Raw genomic sequence first — 14817 nt, forward strand, 5'->3', positions numbered from 1 at the left:
TTTGCTTCGCAGTTAGTTTATTGGCGAGATTCAACTCATGTCCAACAAGAAGACATTGGAAAGGTGTTAAACATATATTCAAATATCTTCAAGGAACAATTGATATGGGGTTGTTGTATTCTAATGCATCCAAGTCAGAATTGATCGGTTATGCAGATGTGGGATATTTGTTTGACCCACATAAAGCTAGATCTCAGACAAGCTATTTATTCACATATGGAGGTACAACTATATCATGGCGTTCGATGAAGCAAACAATAGTTGCTACTTCTTCAAATCATGCATAGATAGTAGCCATTCATGAAGCCAGTCGTGAGTGTGTATGGTTAAGATCAATGACTCAACACATTTTGCAATTATGCGGTCTTTCTGTGCAAACAAAGATTCCAACAATATTATTATGAAGATAATGCTGCTTGCATAGCTCAATTAAAGGGAGGATATATCAAAGGAGACTGAACAAAGCATATTTCACCTAAGTTTCTTTTCACACATGATCTTCAACAAAATGGTGAGATAAATGTTCAACATATTCGTTCGAGTGATAATCTTGCAGATTTATTCACTAAGGCATTACCAACGTCAACATTTGAGAAGCTAAGATATAAGATTGGAATGCGTCGTGTCCAATATATCAAATAAATTTTTCATCAGGGGGAGTAAAATACGCGTTGTACTCTTTTTCCCTTAGCCAAGGTTTTGTTCCATTGGGTTTTCTTGGTAAGTTTTTTAATGAGGCAGCACTCAAGGCGTATTACAAGATGTGTGTACTCTTTTTCCTTCACTAGGCTTTTTTCCACTGGAGTTTTCGTAGTAAGATTTTAACGAGGCACATTATCTATAAACATCCAAGGGGGAGTGTTACAAATCCATTTAATATGGATGTTTCTTTTCATCAACCTAGCGTAATGCATGTATTAATCTAATGTAAAAATTAAAGATTACTAACGTATTTTGGTTAAGGTAGTAAACGGATGATTTCTACCTCTTATAATAGGGTCTTCTTCACCCTTAAGAAATACACACTTGAAGAGATAAAAGAATACTCTCTCCTTTATACTTTCCATCACAATTTGTCTTCCTTACTTGTTTAGTATTATTATATTTTGCTCTCATTTTACAATATATCATCTTTTCTTAAATTTTATTTTTTTTAGAGAAACTTTGATTGGAAGTTAGAAAGAGAGATAAACTACACGTTCCCATTCTCTATTTCTACAAATACAAAAGTATATATATATATAGGCTCACAAGCACCTTCTATTTAATTAATAAAATAAAATAATATAATTGCTTAACTATTTCTATTCAATTAATTTCAATAATAAATACAACATATATATATATATATATATATATATATATATATATATATTAAATTTTATGTTTATGTTTGTACTTAATATTAGATTATTTATTACTGCGTCTATTTTAGTTCACTTTTTCTAGTATAATTTTAACCTAATTTAAAACATTAAAGAATGTTTTTGAAACTTTTTGAATTTATATAGAACATATGTAAAATGTTTCACAACTCCCTTTAATCTTATAATATTAGCTAGTGTACTTGTCCGCGCTTCGCGCTATTATAAGAAAAACTTAAATATATTTTAAAATAATTAATTTCACTATTTGATAAATGTTTTAATAAATAATATAATAAAAGAGAGAAACACAAATTAAAATACGACTTCGATATCACTTATTCAGAAAAATTGCTAAAAATAAATTTTCATAGTGATAAAAAAGTTGAAAATATAAACGTTGATATGAAAAGTTAAAAAGTTGTTCTCTCTCAATCTATTATTATAATATTATCATGGTAATTATTATAAATAAATTGGAGTAATAACTATACAAAGGATAACACCTTCTTTAATGTAGAAAAAATAAAAAAAACTTTTATTTGCTTTCAATAATAATAAATTTAATACACATTAATATATATTCAAATTTAGATAGATAGATCGATAGATAGATAGATCGATCGATAGATAGATAAATATAGATATAGATAAAGATAGATTGATCGACATAAAAGTTGATGGATATAAAAGTTGATGGATGGATGGATAGATAGATAGATGATAGATAGATAGATTGATAGATAGATAGATAGATAGATATTTTAGATAGATAGATAGATCGATCGATAGATAGATAGATAGATCGATCGATAGATAGATAGATAGATCGATAGATAGATAAATATAGATATAGATAAAGATAGATTGATAGACATAAAAGTTGATGGATATAAAAGTTGATGGATGGATGGATAGATAGATAGATAGATAGATATATTACTTGTCTTTCCTAATAAATGATGTTTGTTGAACTCATTCAATATATTTCTTTAGATGCACTATTACCTCTATAGCGTGCTATGACTGACAATGTAACACCTAAGATTTTGAGCCTACGAACACTTAGCATTAACATAAAACCAGCCTAAAATTTCAATACCAGATTTACACGATCCACATATGTAAGTTGTAATTGTTTTTATTTCCTCTATTTTTCCCAGCTTGTGCCCTCAAGAATAACAAACATGTGGCTTGATTTGTTTATAATTTTTTAGTTGTTATTTTTTTTCTTTCAAAAATAATGTATTTCAAAATATTTTTAATTTATTAAATATGATCAAAAAACTTTATAAAAAATTAATGAGATCTTTATTTGATTTACTAGCTCTAGAATAATCAAGGAACACACATTTGAGATACAAGGGGTTGATATTTCGCATAATCAATTTATTATGGCATATTTAGTGGTGTTTATGGACAATGACATGGAAGGACAAGGAAAACTAGATGTTATTGGCTAAAGAATGCATAATAGGCCATCAAATTGAGTATCTTATACTTTGCATGCACATGTACCAAACAATAAAGAAAGTGATAATTGACTAATCTGTGAAAAATCATTTAATATTTAGAAGCATATTATATCAAAGAACAAATATTATAATTAAAAATATGTCGAAGATAAAATTCATTAAAGAGTAAGAATTTTATAATCTTTCAAGTTCTTAATATATGTGACAATATCAAATTTCTAATATTCGGATATTAAAAAATGATCAATTATAATCTTAATGATGTCATGAATTACCACGCAAAGTGCTGGTAAGTTATCTAGTAAATTAAGAAAATGTTGTTACTTGTTAGTAGTAGTAGGGGTGAGCATCGGTCAATTCTGTTTTATATATTATCTGTTCGGTTTATCATTTTTTTATTTTTAAATATGCTAACCCAATAACAAACTAATAAGATATTTTTATTGGGTTTCGATTTATCGATTTTTGGTCGATATCAGTTCGATTTTCGATTTATCAAATAAGAAAATGTCCATAACATATTATATGACTTCTCACTTCTCTAAATGCTTTGATATAGTGAAACAAGAAAGATAATGAGAAATTGCATCAATAAGAGAAAAATATAGTATGGAGACGATAATTACATGTCACCGCCAAAACATATTATGAGATTTATGATGTTAATCAAATTATAGACCTTTATAAACTTGTAAAAACTACAGCCTAAAATTACAAACTAAAACTAAAATTAAATAGCCCAACAAGACTAAAACTAAAACTAAAACTAAAATCAAATAGCTATAATTGTGAACCCTTACTTTAGTCTTTAGGTTTTGAGTAGTGTGAAGTGGGTAGGGTACCTGATAATTTGATAGAGTTATAATGTCTAGTTATATACTAAATTATTAATATTTAATATTTAATATTTAGGAAGGGTAAAGTGGTAGGTTATTATCATCTTATTGGGTTATCGGTTTACCCAATAACCCAATAGTAAAACCGAACCAATAACCCAATAACTTTTTTATAAAACCATCAATAACCCAATAACTCAATAACCCAATAACCCAATAACAATTTTGTGATAGGGCACGGAGATGACAATTTCCTTACTGAAAAATAAAAATTATAATTAGGTCGGCTAATATCGTTATATAAACAATTAAGGATGCCCTAAACCCTAACAACAAATTAAACTTTTGTCATGGAGGTGACAATTGAACAGGACGAGGTGGATGAGATGATGTACACAACAACCATACGTCCATTAAATAAAAAACCCATCATAGTGGAGACTTTATGGAATGGTTCATCAAATTGTGCGTTAGTCAACAATTGGGTATCCAAAATAAAAAAGATTCAAGAAAAGAAGAAAGAAAAGACTCTAATCTTGAGTCTTTTTGCTGATCGTAGTGCACAATACAAGAATAACAACTTTTCATATTATGATTATAAACGCAATATATCAAAAGCTCCCTTTGAGCTTTTACATATTTGTGTTGATAATCATTGCCTATTCTATGACTTAGATAGATATGGGAAATATCTATTGTTTTTGTGGAAACCATTGTCTGATAACAAGACCATAGTAGTTGGGCTAGGGATTGAACTAGTGGTAAAGAAGCTAGAGAAGGATTATAATATGAAGATTAGCAAGTGGGTGGACTTGAGGGATAAGGCTAGAGAAATGGCTACTTTTGGTGAAATTGCTAATAATTGTAGTGTGGAGAAATTGGCTAACAAGGTATTGGGTGAAGAATGGCATGTCAACAAGCCCTCTACTATGGAATGGTTCAATTCACAACATGATTGCCTTCTTTCTGATGAAAAGGTTAAATTTGGCTCATTGTAAGCTTTTCTTGCTTATAGAATGGCCATACACTTATTATTATAACACTCATTATTATATTCTATGTCTACATTAGCTAGGGTTTGTTAGATGGTTAATATATCTTTCTTTTATCCTATTATTTTGATTTCTCATGTTATTTATTTTCACTTTTTTATTAAACTCTTTTTCAAGTCAAAATTAAATACTCTTAAGAGAATTGAAATGAAGGAAAGTAATTTTATTTTGTCAAAAGAAAAGCCTGAAATATTTTGTGTATCCAAAACCCTTGCTGAAACGGACTCGGAGTCACTTTTGCCGGTGGAAATTTCTAAAGCGATACTGTTATGCTAGTAGATTACGTTGCCATTTGGGGAGTGTCTTTGAATGACAATTGCTCTAAGTTTAAATCAATCTTTATAAACACTTTTTAATTTATCTATACTAGTAAAATTGTCTGTCCATTGCGCGACTATATGAAATATTTATAAAATAATAATGTGTAAAATTTATATTTAGTTTAGTGTATAATGTATAAGATATTATTGATATTTCTCTTCGTCGATATGATACATTTTCTCACCGTTTTTCAAATATATAAAATAGAATTTCTTTTAGCATCTTTTTAAGTGCAAACTATTCACATGTATATAGTAGAACAAAAAATTGTGAAGTAAATGGAATAAGAAGTAATATTTTGACATAACAATAAATTGTATTATGTTGAAAATATTTTGTATATTTTAATTTCTTCTATCTTTTGTAGGAGTACTAATTTTCTATACAAATTCTAATTTTGTAAAAAAAGAATTTGAACTTTTTTTTACTGCGTCTTTATTATTACATTTGTTTATTATAATTTTAACACTAATTAAATATTTATAAGAATTATGAAAAATAAAACTTACAAAAGTTATGAATAATATTTAAGACTAGTAAATATGGGTGCGCTTCGCGCTGCTAAAAAATATTAGATTCATGATTTTTTTAAAAATAGTATTTTAATTTCGATATTCAAATTCAAATAAACTAAATACAAAATTCTTACTCACTTTAACTGTATTTTAAATTTCTTCCGTATTAGCTTCATCGAAAAAGAAAACAATTTCTTAAATTAGCACAATTTAAATATCACATTCCTTCCTATTCTTTTATATTGAAGTAGTAATAATTGAACGTTAATATGATTTTATCCATTTAAATGCGTTTTTTCTAGAGTTATGATATAGTAATAAGTATATAAATCACTTAGTTATCAGGTCATATACACTTTAAGTGATAACTAAAATAAATGCTTATAATATGTCATTTTCTAATGTAAATGCAATTGTTAATGATCTTATTGAAGAAAAAATACTAAAAATTAAATAAAAAACACATGATTAATAGCCTCGAAATCTCTGCCTTAGAGAAACTGTCTTAAATAAAAGAAAAATATTAAGATCCTATATACAACAAATTTTTTACAATGTTTTTCTATCATATAACTGCAATTAATCAACAACATAAGCATGTGTATAGAAAACAAAGTCAATATTAGTGACAAACAATTATAAATGTGAAAAAACTACATAGTCATTCTCCTCTTTCCAAATTTCTTCTAAATGACTCTCAGGAGCATTATTAAAATTCAAATGATTTTAAGTTTTATCACCATATTGACACATTTTAAGAAACCACACCATTGAACAAAAGAAAAATAATAATATGAAGAAGAAGAATACTATTACCGTCCAAAATAGGCCTATGGAGTATAGCCAAGTGGTAAGCCATCGATTTTTGATATCGGCATGCAAAGGTTCGAATCCTTTTACTCTAGATTATGAACACCCGATCAGATCTATCAAGAACGAGCTGACGGCTATAGGAAAAGCAACTGACTGCAATCCCTGAGCCCGCAAGCCAAAGGTTTGACTTTCACCTACCTTTGCTAAGAGAAGAGAGAGAAGGGAAAGACAGATGGCAGAAAGAAATCCTTCCAACCACGAAATTGAACACAAGACTTACTTCGGCCAGGTTCTTTTATCAATCTCCTTGCCTTTGCTTAACTCCTTGTTTCGTAAACCAGTCACTGATATATATATATACCTTCCTCCTAATTTCATCGCCTATAAATGATTAGTCGCATGAACTACTCTTCCCAATTTGTAAATCAAATGACAATATTTGATTAATTAATTTAGTTACTTTTGCATGCCTAATTTATCATATTATGAATCATTATAATATATAAAAAATTTTGTAAAAGAATGAAAGTAAAAAAAATAAAACATATTTAAGAATCATAATGATATAATATTAATTCAGAATTAAGAAAGGATAAATTTTAATTTAATAGTAGCTAATGGTAGAAGAAACCGTTAAGACTTCTTCATTTTTTTTGAAAATATGATTCTTGAGTTATTCTTGGTATATGGTTAATTTGTAACGTCGTAAGCACCTAAAATAGGATAAAATAAATAAATAAATAAGATAAAAGATAAATAAAAAAACTAAACTGAAAAAAGCTCAAGTCATTGTGGCTATAAACTTTAGTTTTATTTAAAACTCGTAAGGAATAATTTGTAAAATAAATTTTTAAATTTTTTATGTTAAAGATTAAAAAAATTCTAGAGATATAAATAAGAAAAGCGAAAGAATTGAAAAAATAGTTGAATATGAAATTATGAATCATGACCCAAGTGATGTCTCACTTTATCTCTTCTATATCTAATTTTACCATATATATATAAAGATTTTCATGGATACAAAGAAGCTACTAAATTATCAATAATAAAAATGAGATATTAGACGATGAATCTTTTAACTTATGTCTTATCATTTCACAATATTAGGAAAGTTCAATAGCACATATTTTGACAAATTCCACCATATGATCTAAATTATATAAGGTAAAATGTTTGAATGTAAGTTAACTTTTAAAAAAATCAAGAATAATTTCAATTAGCTTATAGAAATTGAAGTCTAAATAAAGAATGATTTTCTACGATCTACTATTATAGAAGCATGAGTAAGGAACTTGGTATCAACATATCAGCTTAATGGAAATAAATTTACATTTAAGGGTATAGTGGTCTTCTCAGCTAATTCAGCGCATACTAATAAATCCACGTGGCTGTTAACTTTGCAGATACCACATATACTTCTTCTCTTTCTTCTCTCCACAGTCCACATATATACTTCTCTTTCTCCACTCCTCAGATAATAATATAGCTTGATGTTTTGTTAAAATTGTGTTCATCATTTCTGTTAACAATATGTAGTTATGTACTTATTTTTCTGATTTGGTTGACTATTTTTGTGTTGGAGAAAAGAGTTTAGGGCTAAACTTGGAGCTCTATGCCGACGATAATGGTGATTTTTTTTTCCCCGGTAGTTGCTTTTCTTTTAAGAGAAAAATGCTACATGCACAGATTTTACCTGATCATAAAGGTAAAGGAAAAAGAGGTAACTTGATACGAAGATTTCATCCCTATTATCTGCACAAATGAAACATGCAAGCGGTACATATTTGATGCGGATAGATATAAATTCTGATTCTATTTTTTGTCTGATCTCAACTCTCAATTTTGGTAAGTTCTTTATTCCTATCACTCTTTGCTTATTGCACTTATTTGCTATTTGTTTCTTGTTTATTGAACTGGAATATGCATGCCCTCAAAGTGTTTGATGATATGTCCGACTCATTTTATTTGGAGTGATCAAGTTCACAAATATTATTTTAATTATTTGTAGTAAACGGGTCAACTAAATTAACCGATGTCATCGGTGATGATTCAGCTATAGGTTTCGACCTTCATGGAATTTGTTGGGTTTGTAAAATTTTGCTCTTTATTAGGATAAGTGTCAACAAGAAAAGGGGCAAAACGATAGAGAAAAGTTTTTTCCCCTCTTCGTGAAATTAGAGGTAAAAATATTTGTATGATACACTTTAAACTATTCTTGATTAATTTAACATTATAAAAATATTAGTTAACTGAACTATTAAATCCGATTGTTTTCTTTCAGGTTTCTGACTGTGTTGTTCTGATTAGTGTTCCTCAGTGGATTCAGCCTTCTTAACTTCGGTATGTATCTATCTTTTTTTAGCTTCTTCAATTTGCCTATCTATTTGATTATTTTTTTCTTGGATTCACCTGTCTTCTTATTAGCTGAATTATTTTCTTTTAATACTGTCTGTAAAAAAATAATGGCTTTGTTGTGGTAGTGATCTACTTTTCATTCAAATTCTTTATCCCAAATTTGAAACTATGTTTCTATTTTCCTTCAATGAACGCTTCCAATAACTGACTCCAATTGTTGCTTCAATTAAATGTGTGAAGCGAGCTTTCACTTTCCTCTGTTCCATGATTTTATTTTGAAAAGATGAAGCTGCTAAAGTTTATAAACATTCTAATTGTGATAATTTATATCTACTTAGGAAATCTGTACACTTTTTCCTTATGCTTTAATGTTAAGAAATAAATTTATAAACATGACTCCTAACAATGCACTTCTATAAATTTTTCAAGCTGTCTGATTTATTTTAATTTGTGATGGACAAAGTTTTGTTGTTTTGAGCCATGGAAAAATTTAGTAAATATGTGATGAAGAAAATGTTATTAAAGATGTTTGAAGTAGTAATTAAGTTATGTTACCCGGCACAACATGTTTAATATTCTCAACGGTGATTACCGTAAGCATAGCTCTTTTCCCCCTCAGTTTATCTGTTGTGATTGAGGAGTTCCTTTTGGTTGTTGATTTGTGGATAGATATGGTTAGAAAATATTAAATTGTTGCTTTTAGCTTTAACTTGAATTGGAGTTGAAAATTATAACAAATTTCAAGAAGAAGATTCATGCCGCTGAAGTAAATGAAAATCTACACTGTTGCTGCTGAAATCTGTATTAGTAGTAGTAGTTGTAGTTCAGACTTATTGAGACTGATCTAAATTCGAGTATGATTTTAGAGCCTGTTTGGATTTGCTTTTCATTTTTGACTTATAAGCCAAAAGTAATAAGTTAGAAGTACTAACTTGTGGCTTATAGTAGTAGTTGTAGTTCAGACTTTTCGAGACTGATCTAAATTCGAGTCTGGTTTTAGAGCCTGTTTGGATTTGCTTTTCATTTTTGACTTATAAGGCAAAAGCCATAAGTTAGAAGTACCAACTTGTGGCTTATTTTTAGGATTTTAGCTTAAAACAAAGTGTTTACTAAGCATTAATTTGACTTATTCACACACTTTTTTTATTTTTTTTTAATTTTTTGTTTACCCTTCCTAGGAGCTCCCACCCCTTTTGCTCCCTTGGTGACAAGAACTTGCAACCTTCGGGTTGGAAGTGAGGGGTGCTTACCATCCGAGCAATTAAGTTCTTAAAAGTTATTTTAGCTTAAAAGCGCTTAAAATAAGCTAATCGAAACGGGTTATTAAGTTTGGAAAGTGTTGAGTACCCCTGCTGTGTATTTTGACATATGATTCTGGATCCAATTGATGAGAAGTTGTTGTTCAAAGTTTTAGTACAATATACTTCTGAAGTTCTTGAAACATAATTGAGCTTGGCCTGCTATTTTTTTTTGCTTTTGCACTGTCTATTTGAAAAAGTGGGTTAAATATTGAACAAGAGAAGGCGTGATGGCCTATGCATGCTTTAACAATGTGTGTGACACTTTGTTATTACTACACTCTACATTCACTACTTAAAACAATTCTCTCATTTCAACATAAAATCTCCACAGGCAATTTATCAATTTGGCTGGAGAGGCCAGACAAGCATTGCGGTTAGACAGAGCATTCCTTCCATCTCTCAATGCTTTGGCGACCCCTAAACTCGAATTTGCAATTGCAGTAGTAATTAAGAACAACTTGCCAGCCACCAACAAAGTCACCGACCGCATCACTTTATTACCTTTTGCTGATAAGAGTTTATGTAACCATTTGTAAATGATGTATACATAGTGATATCATGAATCTTATGTACAAACAGTATATATGTATGTATGAATTAGTCATCTTCGGATAATTCTCACATAATCAATATGTTTAACTACTGTCATCCAATATAATATATATTGGATTCGTGCGCGCACGGGCAACTAGTTATTAAAAGAGAAGCAAGCATTAGTTGTAAACAAACAAAATATCAAGAAAAATTGTGCATGACCTTTATCATTAACTAAAGCTACTAAAATGTCAATAGGAAAAATGGGTTATTACTCTTATCAATAATCATCAATTTTTTGTACTTACCCATAAAATCCACATTAATATATGAAGTAAAATAATGCATATTGTGATAATCAACAACATAATATAATATAAATTAGAAAAGATGATATTCTACACATGAATGTGAAAATAGCCTGAGATGAAATTCAATTCATCAATTGAGAAATTAAAATTTAAATAAAAAATAACATTAGAATAGAAATAAATACAAGAATGAAGCAATATAATAAGATAACATGATAAAATGACAAACACAATTATACAAATATAATATTTTGTTCCAAATAAATTCAAGAATCTATAAAATAGCAAACCAATTGAAAAATAGTCATCTAAATGATAATGATGATATTGTGATACAAAAAAACAAAATAATTGAAAAGAACAGTCATCTAAAATGATAATGATGAAAGTATGATACAAAATATCATTATTAAAATCTTATATAATATTAATATTTATAAACAAATAAAATAAAATAAAATGGTACCTGAAAACTACTTAAGCAGTCCCATCAGAAGGGAAGCAATTGGTGAACAAAAAATATTTCTCCATGATATAAATTGTTGGAGATTTATAGTAACTATGGAAGGAGATAATGTTTCAACTCCACAATTGATTTTGAGACAAAAAAAAAACATTTAATGTCATAAAAAGAGTATAAATAATAATTAAAAGAGAAGATGAAAAGTTGAAGAATTGGTCATGATGTTAGACGTGGGGGGAGGGGAAGGGTTGATTGTTTTTACCAATAAATTTAATAAATTAATTACAAGTGACTATAGATAAAGAATAAAAGATTAATTAAAATATTGACATTAAAAATTCCAAAAAAAAAGAAGGATAAATATGAATGGAGGCCATAGAGAGGTGCCACGTCACATTCTCTATGTTCCTCCTTTATATATAGATATATAGATTAGAAGTTACAAGTAAAATGAAGAGACATGTGTAGACAATAAAATTCGCGTCGAGAAAATAATAATCAAGAACGGAAAATTATAGCAACAATCGTATCTATTGTTTCAGAGTGCGAGTGTTACAAGCTTTATGATTCCTTTGAATTCGCCTTTTCAAATATGAATTCAAGGGCTTTAAAGCTTGTTCTTGAATCTTCGATGAATTTGAACTTTGAACTTTATCTTGATCTTGACTTTTACTTGAATTCAAGGGCTTCGAGCTTGTTCTTGAATCTGATGGTCTTGATCTTGATCGCTCTTGAACTTGAATGCTTGAATTCTTAAACTTGTAGCTTTATAGAGAATTTTATGGCGTTTGTACCACGAATTTTCTCTAGCTTCTTGTTTAGAATTTTCTGTCTTCTATTCTGAATTATGAGGACCCTTATTTATAGTTTTAGAATAGAGGAGTTGCGATTGGAACAAGATTCCCTTCGACCAATTAGATTTAAGTGACATGTTATATGGGCTTTATGGAGCGGGCTACCATTTTTCGTAGCGGAACTAGTAGTTAGTGAATTCATGAAAGTGATAGTGTGGTAGATGGTAGTGCGGTGGGTGAGTAACTTATTTTTAAGATTTTATTATAATATCTTTTTACTAAGTGTCTTCATCTTAATATCTCTTTAATATTATTTTTTGATAGTGCTAAATTCATAGTAATATGTAATAATATTTATTGTAATATTCTTCTGATATTTGTTTTAATCTGAATATTTCTTTAATATTATTTATGATATATTCTAGTTATAACATATCTTCGATTCTTTGGTACATATATAAATTTTCCTCCATTAATTGTTCTAATAGTTTTATATCTTCCATAGATTTTACCCAATCTTGTAAATATCCGTAGTTCATTTTAATCTGAATTTATTTCTAAATCATACCATTCTATTCTTTCGAAGTCTAAATCATGTAGGTTTATTTCATACAATTGCTGATTTAATATATCTTCTGATTCGTAATCATTAAATATTTTTTCCCATATTATTATTCTTAATTCAATTATTTCTATACCGTTAAGTATATATAAAATTAAAGTTTCATAGTTTTTTATCATTTCATCATGCAAGTATGTAGTCATGTTCGTTGTTATGCGGGGTTTTTCAATTATTCCTTCCTATCATATTTATAATTGATTAAATTCATATTAGATTATTATGAACTAGATTATCTGTTTATCATGTTTTCCTGTCACTACTAACATCGTATTTTAGCGGATACTTCCTTTTTATCAGCGCCTCAACTTTGTTTACTCCCCTAAACGGCTTTCCTTGCCTACCGGTTTCAACATTAGGATGACATAGTATAGAAGTTTTCTCCTTATTTCCAGTGTGCTAATAAACTAGAAATCATGATTCAAATAATTCTAATACATAATAACTAACATAAATTTATTCAATCATATATATGATATTCAGGAATATATGAAATTAGTTCCGCATATTTTTTGAACAATATACCTTTGTCTCTTACTTAGCCATGCTATCTGAAATATCTGATTGGATTTCAGATTGTTGCTCCATTTATCTAAATACTAATTTTTTAGTTGAGAGAGTTTTTTGAAAGAAAGTTTTTTATATTAGGCATTGCCTGCCATTATATTTACATATATCCTCCCTTATATAGAAAGAAATTCTCACGTACTACTTACAATAATGTGCTACTTACACCTACCAGTCCTACTACTTACACTTACCCATACTATTGTTACACTTGTCCATACTTGTCCATACTTGTCCATACTTGCCCATACTCTTTATTACATTTGTCCATCCTACTTCTAATATGCACATGCACACACTACCTACTTTATTGACTATTTTACATTACATTCAATAATAAGACTAGTAGAATTTACAAGTGTCGTCCGTATCTTCTTTTTATCTTTTTTTTCTTGTCTTCTTCTTCTTCTTATCATCTTCCGTCTTTATCTTATTAGATCATTCCAGCTGGACATCTGGAATTATATTATCTTTTCCGTTGCACTTTGAACATATATGGCCCGGGTATTTATGACCAATTAGCTTGCAATATCTGGTTAATAATTCTACTGAAATAAATCTTTCTTTTAGTGCTCGTGTCGTAGGTCGTTCTTCTGGCTTTAGTAGTAATAAAATCCATCTTTAGACTTCATCCATATCTGCTTTCCTTAGCTCCCTTGAATTGGAATAAATCATTAGCTGGTCTCTTGCATAGTAGCTCCATATAGCGTTTCCGTTTAAATAGTTATTTGCTAGCTCTTGTATAATCGTTGATATACCAATTATTCGTTTGTTGGCATAAAAACTTGGTATCTCTATTTTGCATATCTTTTCTTGTTGTCCGATATCTTCGGGTATAATCATATCTTTAGTTAATCCTATCTTGATAACCTGTATTGGAGGTTTTATTTCCTCGTATTATATCTCCGCTGGTGCTGTATAGAATTTTATATAAAATAAATTTCCTTTCGTAACTCTTTTGTATGTGACGAATGCTTTGTGTAGTTCTGGTATTCCACTAACTTCTTCTCCGTTGTATGTGTATACAGTATTTAACAGTCCGTAGTTGTAACATGTTCTTACTAAATTAGCGTTAGTTTTCGGCTGTGCAATTAACTTGTTACATCATTGTAACTTTTGTGTCAAATAATCCTGGTTTGGTTCTTTTGTAGTTGATCTGGGGTTGCGGTTTAAATAGGTTTGGATTTTGTGGATATTTTCAATATAGGTTCGTGTGATGTAGTTATATGTCTTTTTCTCATTTTGGTTTTGCAAACTATCTGCGTATGTAGATGTTTGTGGTTCTATGAACACATGTCTAGGTGTCCTTTGGGTAAAAGGTTTTGCGAATAGCTGGTTTAAGTTAGCATTTTTATGTTGTTTATCGCTAACTTGTTTGCTTGTACCTGCATCTGTATTTAAACAAACATTATGGGTTTTAAGGAGTTTCCCATCGTCTCCTTTTAGCTCTGGGTTTTTTCCGTCTTCCGATCGACGTAGCTCCGCATTTTTATAGTC

At 29.1% G+C, this 14817-nt stretch overlaps 1 long non-coding RNA gene across 1 annotated transcript; it reads left to right on the plus strand.

Annotated features, from left to right (window-relative positions):
• Nucleotides 1-7791: 7791 nt before the first annotated feature.
• Nucleotides 7792-10647, plus strand: LOC125842013 (uncharacterized). Its single transcript, XR_007443858.1, has 3 exons — nucleotides 7792-8556; nucleotides 8658-8716; nucleotides 10364-10647. It is a non-coding gene; the product is annotated as an uncharacterized LOC125842013 (long non-coding RNA).
• Nucleotides 10648-14817: the final 4170 nt, after the last annotated feature.

The sequence above is a fragment of the Solanum stenotomum genome, chromosome 10, assembly GCF_019186545.1.
Source record: "Solanum stenotomum isolate F172 chromosome 10, ASM1918654v1, whole genome shotgun sequence".
NCBI classification, from domain to species: Eukaryota; Viridiplantae; Streptophyta; class Magnoliopsida; order Solanales; family Solanaceae; genus Solanum; species Solanum stenotomum.